Below are 13,142 nucleotides of genomic sequence, written 5' to 3' on the forward strand. Positions count from 1 at the left end.
TGGGATCCGCTGGGGGAGAATGGGATCTGCTGGGGGGAACCATTGGGATCCACCGGGATCCGCTGGGGGGAACCACTGGGGGTGGGGATACTGGGATCCATTGGGATCCACCGGTATCCACTGGGGGATACTGGGATCCACTGGGTGTGGGTGGGTGGGGTGTACTGGGATCCATTGGGGGTTACTGGAATCCGCTGGGATCTGCTGGGGGATACTGGGAGACAATGGGATCCACTGGGATCCGCTGGGGGATACTGGGATCTGCTGGAGGGTGTGTGTACTGGGATCCATTGGGGGTAGGGGATACTAGGATCCACTGGGATCTGCTGGGGGAACCATTGGGATGCACTGGGGGGGGTGTGTGCACTGGCATACACTGGGATCTGCTGGGGGATACTGGGATCCATTGGGGTCCTCCAGGGGGTACTGGGATCCACTGGGGGACACGGGGACCTGCTGGGGGATACTGGGATCCATTGGGATCCACTGGGATCCGCTAGGGGATACCGGGATCCCTGGGGGATACTGGGATGCATTGGGAGATACTGGGATCCACTGGGATCTGAGATGAGCTCTTGGGACCCTTGGGGATCCGCTGGGATTGGATAGGATCTGCTGGGATCCACTGGGAGATACTGGGACCCACTGGGTGCTACTGGGATCCATTGGGAGATGCTGGGAGATACTGGGGGATGATGGGTTGGACTGGGGATTGCAAGGATCCATTGGGATATGAGAGGAGCTCTTGGGATCCACTGGGACCCAATGGGATCTGAGAGGATCTCTTGGGACCTGCTGGGATCCCCTCGGCAGTGCTGGGATCAACTGGGAGATACTGGGGTCAGCTGGGATCTGAGAGGAGCTCTCAGGACCCACTGGGATCCACTGGGGGCTGCTGGGATCCACTGGGAGGGGGCTTTCCCCTCCAATTCCCATTAAAAAATGGAGATTTGGTGTTTTCCCCCCTCCTCGTTTCCTGGAAAAAACCCCAAGATTCTCCAATTCCCAGGAAAAAAAAAAACAAAAACAAAGGGATTTGGGGGATTTATTGCAAGTCGAAAACTCCCTCCTACATCCCAGGCAGGGACGAGCCAATAATATAAATTAGATAATTATATAAATTATATAAAAATATATGTTATATAATAAAGGAATATAATAGTATAAGGGAATATATAATATAAAGGAATATATGATATATAATAACATATATAATGAAATATATTACATATATTACATATATGTAATGTATAATATTATGTATTATACAGACTTACATAATATATATTATAATATATAATATATAATATATAATATATAATATATATGGGACTATATTAGGGAATATATTATATATTATATAAGGGAATATATTGTATAATACATTATATAGTATATAATATATAATATATAATAATATAATAATGCTATATAATAATAGATATAATATATATTATGTAATATATTACAAATATTACATATATGTAATATTAGATATTATATTTTATATTATATAGACTATTATATAATATATATTATAATATGTTGTAAAATTAAAATAGAATATGTAATATATTATATAATATATAAATTATATTATTTAGATTATATATTATATATTATAATATATATTATAAATTTATATTATATATTGTATATTATATGTTATATTATATATTAAATATTATATTTTATATATTATACATTATATATGATATATTATACATTATATATTATACATTATATAATATATTTTATATGTTATGTATTATATGTTGCATAATATATGTTATATATTATATAAGGGAATATAATATATTCTCTTATATAATATACTCCCTTATACATAAGATATAATTCTATCTAAGGGAATATAAACCAGGCTGGGACAAAACTGTTTATTTAACAATGAAATTTCTAATTTCTCACCTGCTGGCCCCAGAGCTTTGTGCCAAGCCAATATTTCCTGCTGCTCTGCCAGCTCAGGGAGTTTGGGGTGCCCTGGGTGTCACCACCCAGCCTTGCTGACAGCTCAATTTATCACCGAGCAGCTTCTGGAGTTTGGGCTGGGCAGAATTTCCCCTCCCTCTCCGCTGGTTGTGTTTTATTCCCTGGAAATTCCCGGCGACAGCAAAATTCCCTTTGCATTCCTGGTGCACACTCAGGCAGCCAAGCAAGGCTGTAAATAATTGAGAACCCATCATTTTCCCCTCGCCCTCCTCACCAGAACCAGCCTGCTCTGCTCTCCACAGCAAATATTTAGCGAGGCAATCAATCCGAGGGGGAAAAAAAAAATAAAAAAAATGTATAAAAATCTTAATTTGGATAAGAAAATTCAATGTTTTCCCCCCAGATCTTCTGTCTGATTATCTCTGGCATCCATCCTGCTGTTCTCAGGGTAGGTGCTGTAGCAGGAGATAATTATGAGGATCCCAATTAACTGCAGCTAATGCTTCTTATTAGCATTTTGCTGGGGCTGGTGGAGTTTTTCAGCTGAAACAGATAAACAAGCTCAAACATTCTCAGAGGAAAGCTCAGACAGAAACAGAAACAAAGAGGCACGGAGGGAAAACCCAGAGCAGCTCTGGCTGGGAAATCTCACACTTCACAGCTCCAAATTATCCAGATTTGGGGTTTTGGGGGTATTTGGGGAAGATGCCAGAAGTCACTCCCAGCTTGAGGACAAATTCCACCTCAGGAATTCCTGTCCTTGGCCTCACCTGCCCCAGGTGTGCTCCCACAAGAACCAGAACAACTCCAAATTATCCATATTTGGATTTTTAATGGATATTTGGGGACAAATTCCATCTCAGGGGCTCCTGTCCCTGGGCTCACCTGCCCCAGGTGTGCTCCAACAGGAGCCAGGCACTTCACAGCTCCAAATTATCCAGATCTGGATTTTTTTAAATGAGTATTTGTGGACAAATTCTATCTCAGGGGCTCCTGTCCCTGGGCTCACCTGCCCCAGGTGTGCTGCCACAAGAACCAGGCAGTTCACAGCTCCAAATTATCCAGATTTGGGGTTTTTTTTTAATGGATATTTGGGGAGCTGCAGGGTGGGAAGATGCCAGAAGTGACTCCCAGCTTGAGGACAAATTCCATCTCAAGAATTCCCATCCTTGGCCTCACCTGCCCCAGGTGTGCTCCAACAGGAACCAGGCACTTCACAGCTCCAAATTATCCAGATCTGGATTTTTTAAAATGGGTATTTGTGGACAAATTCCATCTCAGGAGCTCCTGTCTCTAGGGCTCACCTGCCCCAGGTGTGCTCCCACAAGAACCAGAACAACTCCAAATTATCCATATTTGGATTTTTAATGGATATTTGGGGACAAATTCCATCTCAGGGGCTCCTGTCCCTGGGCTCACCTGCCCCAGGTGTACTCCAACAGGAGCCAGGCACTTCACAGCTCCAAATTATCCAGATCTGGATTTTTTTAAATGAGTATTTGTGGACAAATTCCATCTCAGGGGCTCCTGTCCCTGGGCTCACCTGCCCCAGGTGTGCTGCCACAAGAACCAGGCAGTTCACAGCTCCAAATTATCCAGATTTAGGGGTTTTTTTTAATGGATATTTGGGGAGCTGCAGGGTGGGAAGATGCCAGAAGTGACTCCCAGCTTGAGGACAAATTCCATCTCAAGAATTCCTGTCCGTGGCCTCACCTGCCCCAGGTGTGCTCCAACAGGAGCCAGGCACTTCACAGCTCCAAATTATCCAGATCTGGATTTTTTAAAATGGGTATTTGTGGACAAATTCCATCTCAGGAGCTCCTGTCTCTAGGGCTCACCTGCCTCAGGTGTGCTCCCACAAGAACCAGAACAACTCCAAATTATCCATATTTGGATTTTTAATGGATATTTGGGGACAAATTCCATCTCAGGAGCTCCTGTCCCTGGGCTCACCTGCCCCAGGTGTGCTCCCACAAGAACCAGGCAGTTCACAGCTCCAAATTTGGATTTTTGCTCCATATTTGGATTTTTTTTAATGGATATTTGGGGGGCTTCAGTGTGGGAAGATGCCAGAAGTCACTCCCAGTTTGAAGACAAATTCCATCTCAGGAGCTCCTGTCCCTGGGCTCACCTGCCCCAGGTGTGCTCCCACAAGAACCAGGCAGTTCACAGCTCTGAGTTTAGATTTTTTGCTCCATATTTGGATATTTTTGGTGGGTGTTTGTGGACAAATTCCAGCTCAGGAGCTCCTGTCCCTGGCCTCACCTGCCCCAGGTGTGCTCCCACAAGAACCAGGCAGTTCACAGCTCCAAATTTGGTTTTTTGCTCCATATTTGGATTTTTTTTGGTGGGTATTTGGGGAGCTGCATTAATATATAATAAATATAATATAATATAATATAATATAATATAATATAATATAATATAATATAATATAATATAATATAATATAATATAATATAAATATAACATGATATAATAGAAATATAACATAATATATAACTTATAATCTATAACATGTATGTTATCTACTATCTATTATCTATTACCTATTATCTGTTATATATAATATATAATATATAATATATAATATATAATATATAATATATAATATATAATATATAATATATAATATATAATATATAATATATAATATATAATATATAATATATAATATACAATATACAATATACAATATATAATATATAATATATAATATATTATATATAATATATATTATATAATATATATTATATAATATAACACAATTAAAGAGAAATATAAAAATAGATAAATGTAAAAATATATAAAATGAATTAATATATATTTTTTTAAAAAGAAAACAAAAACAAACAAACAAAATTAGAATATAAAATAGAATAAATTTCCCAAATATTTCCAAAATCTCTTTAGGGTAGCATCCCTCCCCAAACAAACCCCCCTGGGAAGGCTCAGAGCACGTCCCTTCCCCCCGGAGCTGCCAAAGCCACGGGAAGCCCTTTGAGGAGAGCTTTGATGTGGCAGCTGGAGCTGATAAAATCCATCGATTTCTTCTCCTTTTTGGGCTGGAGGAGATCCACAACAGCGAGGCAGGGCTGAGAACAGGAGGATCCTGGCAGCCCAGACAAAAACATCCTTCAGTTCCTCCTGCCCGGGCTGAGCCATCCCAGATAAAGCCCTTATCAGGTCCTCTCTCCATCAGGGAGATGCTCCAGCCTGGGCAGAGACAGCTTTATCCTGGGAAATGGTCTGAATTCCCAAAATCCCCGGGCAGAGGGGCCTGACTGTGGCCCTGGAGCTCCGGGGAGCCTGAGGGTGCCAGCCTAGCCCAGCCTGGAGGTGCCAGGCTGAATTCATCAGAGCCAGGGTAAAAACACCCTGGGCTCACCTCGGGGATTTCCCTGCTGGGTTTCCAACAGTGGAAACCCCTTTTTCCTTTTTCCTTTTCCTTTTTCCTTTTTCCTTTTTCCTTTTCCTTTTTCCTTTTCTCCCCCTTTTTCCTTTTCTCTTCCTTTTTCCTTTTTCCTTTTCTCTTCCTTTTTCCTTTTTCCTTTTCTCCCCCTTTTTCCTTTTTCCTTTCTTCCCCTTTTCCATTTTCTCCCCCTTTTTCCTTTGCTCCCCCTTTTCCCTTTTCTCCCCCTTTTTCCTTTTTCCTTTCTTCCCCTTTTCCATTTTCTCCCCCTTTTTCCTTTCTTCCCCTTTTCCCTTTTCTCCCCCTTTTTCCTTTCTTCCCCTTTTCCATTTTCCTTTCTCCCCCTTTTTCTTTTTTTTCCTTTTCCCACTTTCTCCCCCTTTTCCCTTTTCTCCCCCTTTTTCCTTTCTCCCCCTTTTCCATTTTCTCCCCCTTTACCTTTTTCCTTTTCTCTTTTTCCTTTCTCCCCCTTTTCCCTTTTCTCCCCCTTTTTTCCATTTTCTCCCCCTTTTCCTTTTCTCTTTTCACCCCCTTTTCCCCTTTCCCTTTTCTCCCCTTTTCCCTTCCCTCTCCCTTTTTCTCCCCTTTTCCCCTTTTCTCCCCCAAATCCAGCCCTTTCCCGGCTGCCTTCCAGCAGGAGAGGGCAGCAAATCGCTCCTCTGGCAGGAGGGGAAGCACGGGCTCTCCGTTCGGGGATGGTTTTGCTGTTTGCTGTGCAAATCTTCTCTCAGAATCGTTTTCTCTTCCTGCAACCAAAACGTTTGGATCTGTTCCAAAAACCCCCAAATCGGGATTTTTAAAGGATGTGCTGCAGAGGATGCTGAAGTTTTGAGTCCCCATCACTGGAGTGGCTTTTGCAGCCTCGTGCTTGCATCTCCAGCAGTAAATTTGGCATTTTCAGCTATTCCTTGGCACTTTTGGCCGGTTTTCAGCCCATTTTCAGCCGTGCCACCAATCCACCTCCCAAACCATTTCCAGGCACAGGGAAGGGACCGTCCCCAAGGGGCTCCTGCTGGGGCCACCCTGCCCTGCAGGACCTGAGCCCCCACAGCCCCAACTCCTCTCCCGAGAGAGCCCAGGTGTCACAGCCAGCACATCCCCCTGGGAGCCCCGAGCTGCCGGGACCCCTGCCAGGGGCTCAGAGACCCCTGCACACAGCCCAGCCCACCGGGGGCTTCCACGGTGAGCCCTGGAGCAAGTTCTTGGGTGGAGATCTGCAAGCCACGACAAATTCAGTGGAATGACTGAATTTAGCACGGGGTGAAAAAATAGATTTTGGGGTTTTTAGAGTGGGGGTTCAGGGGGCAAAATGGAGGAATTTGCCCCAGCCTTTCTTCTTCTTCTTCTTGGCCTCCATCTCCTGGGTGATGGTGGCACTTTTGGGTTGGTTTGGAGTGTGTCAGAGCCCAGGAAATCCCTCTGGCTGCCCTGGAGGGCTCCAGCCCCTGCCTGGGGGGCTCAGAGAGCTTGGCACAGAGCCCCAGACCCCATGGATTAAAAAAAACCAATTACAACCTTTGTATGAAAAATTACAAGCCACGACAGTTTAAGGAGAATGATAAATCACAGGGTGAAAAAATAGAATTTTGGGTTTTTAGAGTGGGGGTTCAGGGGGCAAAATGGAGGGATCTGGGCTTGTCCAGCCTTTCTCCTTTTTCTTCTTCTTGGCCTCCATCTCCTGGGTGATGGTGGCACTTTTGGGTTGGTTTGGAGTGTGGCAGAGCCCAGGAAATCCCTCTGGCTGCCCTGGAGGGCTCCAGCCCCTGCCTGGGGGGCTCAGAGAGCTTGGCACAGAGCCCCAGACCCCCGGGCCTTGGATTTAAAAAAACAATCACCAACCTTCATATGAAAAATTACAAGCCACGACAAATTAAGTAGAATGACTGAATTTATCGTGGGGTGTAAATGTAGAATTTTGGGGTTTTTAGAGTGTGGGTTCAGGGGGCAAGATGGAGGGATCTGGGTGTGTCCAGAATTTCTCCTTCTTCTTCTTCTTCTTCTTGGCCTCCATCTCCTGGTGATGGTGGCACTTTTGGGTTGGTTTGGAGTGGAAGCTCACTGTCTAACATGGGTGATGGGTATTGGGAAGTTATTGTAAATATTGTACAGGTAGTTTTTAGTATAAAAAGATAACACAGCCCAGGGGCAGGCAGAGTGCCTGGGACTGTCCTGCTGAGCAGACCTGGGCAGCACAGGAGAAAGAATTTTATAGATAAGGAACAATAAACAACCTTGAGACCGAGAAATGAAGAGCTCTGACTCCTCCTTCAGTGCTGGGCTGGGACAAGAGACTTTGTGACCCATCTGGGGGTCACTGTGAGCAGCAGAGCCCCCAACACCCAGGGGTGTTGAAATATCGGATTTGGGTGTTTAAATATCAGCTGTGGTGATCCCCCTGCAGGATTCCCACGGGACTTGGGCAATTCCAGAGCCTCCTGAGGTGCAGGAGCTCGGCTGAGCCCTCATGGTTGGTGATGGGAGAGTCATCCTCCCAAATGAAACAACTGCAAAGTTGTCTCCAGTGAAATCATGGGTTTTGGGGTTTTGGTGTTGTTAGAGCCACTGGTGAGGAGTGGGAGTGGATCCCATAAAGGGAGGTGCCCCTTGCTCTCCACCAGACTCTAAACTAAAAAAAAAAAAAAAAAAAAAAAATTAAAAATAATAAGCTAACTAAAAAAAATTAAATTTAAATTTATTTTCTTTACATTATTTATTATCTCTATTTTCCTTACATTGTCAATAAAAATATTTAAAATTTATATTAAAATAATTTTAATTCCTACTGCTTTTCTCTTTTAATCACTATTAATGAAATTTTCTTTATACCCTTTTAAAATTTTAAACATGCTTGACCTTTCTCCTAATCCTATCTCACAACAACAACAAAAAAAATACACTAATAATTAACCAACACCAAGTTTGGATGCTGAAATTCACAGAATCAAACCCAGAACGGGTTGGCTTGGAAAGGACCTTAGAAATCACCCAGTGCCACCCCTCTTATTGCACATTTCCCCGAGACAGCTTGAAAAACTGAAAAGAGAAAATAGAAAAACCCTGAAAGTTCAACTGCAAGCACTAGAGAAAACCTTGCAGGGTGGGAGCAGCTGAAAATAGAGCTGCACACACACCCACCCCCCTGGCTCGTGCTCGCAGAGCCATCTCCAGCTCCTGGGTTGTATTTATAGCCCAGCAAGGCAGGAGCTGGGGGATTGTGCTCAGCACGAGCAGGGAGAGGCAGGAACCCAGCAGAGAGCGGGTTTGGCCCTGGAATTCCTCCTGGAATTCCTGCTGGGAGCTCGGCCCTCAGCAGCAGCAGCAGCAGCACCAGCAGCAGGAGCAGCAGCAGGGCCCTCCATCTGTGCCACTGGGCAGGGTGCTGCTCCACTGGGCAGGAGGCTGCTCCTGTGGGAGCCCAACCCCAAAAATGACCAACCCCAAATGAGCAGGATGAGCCCAACCCCAAAATGACCAACCCCAAATGAGCAGGATGAGCCCAACCCCAAAATGACCAACCCAAAATGACCAAGATGAGCCCAACCCAGATGGACCAACCCCAAATGACCACAATCCTGCTCCTTTGTGAGCCCAACGCAGATGGACCAACCCCAAAATGACGAGGATGAGCCCAACCCAAAATGTACCAGGATGCTGCTCTTTTGGGAGCCCAACCCAGATGGACCAACCCCAAAATGATCAGGATGAGCCCAAACCAAGTGGACCAACCCCAAAATGAGCAGGATCCTGCTTCTTTGGGAGCCCAACCCAAAATTACCAACCCAAAATGACCAGGATGAGCCCAACCCAAATGGAACAACCCCAAATGGACCAACCCAAAATGAGCAGGATTCTGCTCCTTTGGGAGCCCAACTCAAATGGATGAACCCAAAATGTCCAGGATGAACCCAACCCAAAATGACCAACCCCAAGTGACCAGGATTCTGCTCCTTTGGGAGCCCAGCCCCAAATGGATGAACCCAAAATGTCCAGGATGAACCCAACCCAAAATGACAAACCCAGAATGAGCAGAATTCTGCTCCTTTGGGAGCCCAACCCCAAAATTACCAACCCAAAATGACCAGGATGAGCCCAACCCAGATGGACCAACCCAGAATGAGCAGGATCCTGCTCTTTTGGGAGCCCAACCCAAATGGATGAACCCAAAATGAGGAGGATGGACCCAATCCAAAATGACAAACCCAAAATGAGCAGGATTCTGCTCCTTTGGGAGGTCAACCCCAAGTGGACCAACCCCAAAATGATCAGGATGAGCCCAAATCAAGTGGACCAACCCAAAATGAGCAGGATCCTGCTTCTTTGGGAGCCCAACCCAAAATTACCAACCCAAAATGACCAGGATGAGCCCAACTGCAAATGAGCAGGATCCTGCTCCTTTTGGATGCCCAAACCCATTTCCCTTCACTGGAATGGGCTGAAACCACCAGAGGTGTCTTCTCCTGCCCACTGGGCAGTGGAAATGACGTTTGGGACCCCCCAGCCCCGAGGGACTGCTCAAATCCAGGGAAAAGCCAGCTCGAGGCACGTCAGGTGGTTGGAAACTCATTCCCAGGCCGGGGCTGCTCTGGTTTAGGCTGGAGCCAAGCTGAGGAGTGCAGCTGATCCTGGATGCAGGCCTGGCCCATCCTGCCAGCTCCGAGCCCAACCCAAATGGACCAGGATCTTCCTCCTGTGGAGTCCAACCCCAAAGGGACCAACCCCAAAATGACCAGGATGAGCCCAACCCAAAATGTACCAGGATGCTGCTCCTTTGGGAGCCCAGCCCCAAATGGATGAACCCAAAATGTCCAGGATGAACCCAACCCAAAATGACAAACCCAGAATGAGCAGAATTCTGCTCCTTTGGGAGCCCAGCCCCAAAATTACCAACCCAAAATGACGAGGATGAGCCCAACCCAGATGGACCAACCCAGAATGAGCAGGATCCTGCTCTTTTGGGAGCCCAACCCAGATGGATGAACCCAAAATGAGGAGGATGGACCCAATCCAAAATGACAAACCCAAAATGAGGAGGATGGACCCAATCCAAAATGACAAACCCAAAATGAGGAGGATGGACCCAATCCAAAATGACAAACCCAAAATGAGCAGGATTCTGCTCCTTTGGGAGCCCAGCCCCAAATGGACCAACCCAAAATGTCCAGGATGAACCCAACCCAAAATGACAAACCCAGAATGAGCAGAATTCTGCTCCTTTGGGAGCCCAGCCCCAAAATTACCAACCCAAAATGACGAGGATGAGCCCAACCCAGATGGACCAACCCAGAATGAGCAGGATCCTGCTCTTTTGGGAGCCCAACCCAAATGGATGAACCCAAAATGAGGAGGATGGACCCAATCCAAAATGACAAACCCAAAATGAGCAGGATTCTGCTCCTTTGGGAGGTCAACCCCAAGTGGACCAACCCCAAAATGATCAGGATGAGCCCAAATCAAGTGGACCAACCCAAAATGAGCAGGATCCTGCTTCTTTGGGAGCCCAACCCAAAATTACCAACCCAAAATGACCAGGATGAGCCCAACTGCAAATGAGCAGGATCCTGCTCCTTTTGGATGCCCAAACCCATTTCCCTTCACTGGAATGGGCTGAAACCACCAGAGGTGTCTTCTCCTGCCCACTGGGCAGTGGAAATGACGTTTGGGACCCCCCAGCCCCGAGGGACTGCTCAAATCCAGGGAAAAGCCAGCTCGAGGCACGTCAGGTGGTTGGAAACTCATTCCCAGGCCGGGGCTGCTCTGGTTTAGGCTGGAGCCAAGCTGAGGAGTGCAGCTGATCCTGGATGCAGGCCTGGCCCATCCTGCCAGCTCCGAGCCCAACCCAAATGGACCAGGATCTTCCTCCTGTGGAGTCCAACCCCAAAGGGACCAACCCCAAAATGACCAGGATGAGCCCAACCCAAAATGTACCAGGATGCTGCTCCTTTGGGAGCCCAGCCCCAAATGGATGAACCCAAAATGTCCAGGATGAACCCAACCCAAAATGACAAACCCAGAATGAGCAGAATTCTGCTCCTTTGGGAGCCCAGCCCCAAAATTACCAACCCAAAATGACGAGGATGAGCCCAACCCAGATGGACCAACCCAGAATGAGCAGGATCCTGCTCTTTTGGGAGCCCAACCCAGATGGATGAACCCAAAATGAGGAGGATGGACCCAATCCAAAATGACAAACCCAAAATGAGGAGGATGGACCCAATCCAAAATGACAAACCCAAAATGAGGAGGATGGACCCAATCCAAAATGACAAACCCAAAATGAGCAGGATTCTGCTCCTTTGGGAGCCCAGCCCCAAATGGATGAACCCAAAATGTCCAGGATGAACCCAACCCAAAATGACAAACCCAGAATGAGCAGAATTCTGATCCTTTGGGAGCCCAACCCCAAAATTACCAACCCAAAATGACGAGGATGAGCCCAACCCAGATGGACCAACCCAGAATGAGCAGGATCCTGCTCTTTTGGGAGCCCAACCCAAATGGATGAACCCAAAATGATCAGGATGAGCCCAAACCAAGTGGCCCAACCCAAAATGTACCAGGATCCTTCTCCTTTGGAAGCCCAGCCCAGATGGACCAACCCCAAAATGATCAGAATGAGCCCAAACCAGGTGGACCAACCCAAAATGAGCAGGATCCTGCTTCTTTGGGAGCCCAACCCAAAATTACCAACCCAAAATGACCAGGATGAGCCCAACTGCAAATGAGCAGGATCCTGCTCCTTTTGGATGCCCAAACCCATTTCTCTTCACTGGAATGGGCTGAAACCACCAGAGGTGTCCTCTCCTGCCCACTGGGCAGTGGAAATGACGTTTGGGACCCCCCAGCCCCGAGGGACTGCTCAAATCCAGGGAGAAGCCACCTCGAGGCACATCAGGTGGTTGGAAACTCATTCCTAGGCCAGGGCTGCTCTGGTTTAGGCTGGAGCCAAGCTGAGGAGTGCAGCTGATCCTGGATGCAGGCCTGGCCCATCCTGCCAGCTCCGAGAGGGCAGATTTGCAGATCTGCAGAGCAAAGCTGAGCCTAGAGCTGAGCCCAGGCTCAGCAGTGCCCGGGGGTTCCTAGGTAAGCGCCAGCTCTGGCAGTGTCACTGCTGTTGTCACTTTATCAGCCTGCTGCAATCTGCTTTTCTGCTATATTTGCCTGTTTATAATTAGCCCGCTGGGTTTGCTGTTCTCTCGGTTTTCTTATCTGGCTCCTGACAGTTTTCGAGATGGCTCCATCTTCAATCTCTCCTGTGCTTTAAGAAAAGAAACTCTTCTCCTGCTCCCTTTGAAGCTCAGCACTCCGGGGAGAATGCCAGGAGACGGGCTTTGCACTCCCGGAGAAAGGGACAATTAGGTGGCAGCAAACATTTAATTATCAAATGGATTGGTGCTTCTCACACTGCCTGCAGTGAAGCAGGTGCCTCACACGCAGGATCCTTCAAAAATCAGATGTGAGGAGCCTTTGAGAGCTCACCCAGACGAGCTGATGAGCGCATTGAGGCTCTGAATGAGGCAGGAGTTTTCAGCACTAGGCTGGGAGAGGCTTCACACCTGCAGGGAGCAGCTTCCAGGTCGCTGCACACCTGGCCCGGGGCACAGGGGATCTGCTCCTGCCTGGAAAAGCCTCCATTGATGCCAGGATCCTGCTCTTTTGGGGCACCAACCCAAATGGACCAACCCAAAATGAGCAGGATCCTGGTCCTTTGGGATCCCAACCCAAATGGACCAACACCAAATGCACCAACCCCAAATGGACCAGGATCCTGCTCCTTTGGAAG

Source organism: Haemorhous mexicanus, chromosome 31, assembly GCF_027477595.1.
Source record: "Haemorhous mexicanus isolate bHaeMex1 chromosome 31, bHaeMex1.pri, whole genome shotgun sequence".
NCBI classification, from domain to species: domain Eukaryota; kingdom Metazoa; phylum Chordata; class Aves; order Passeriformes; family Fringillidae; genus Haemorhous; species Haemorhous mexicanus.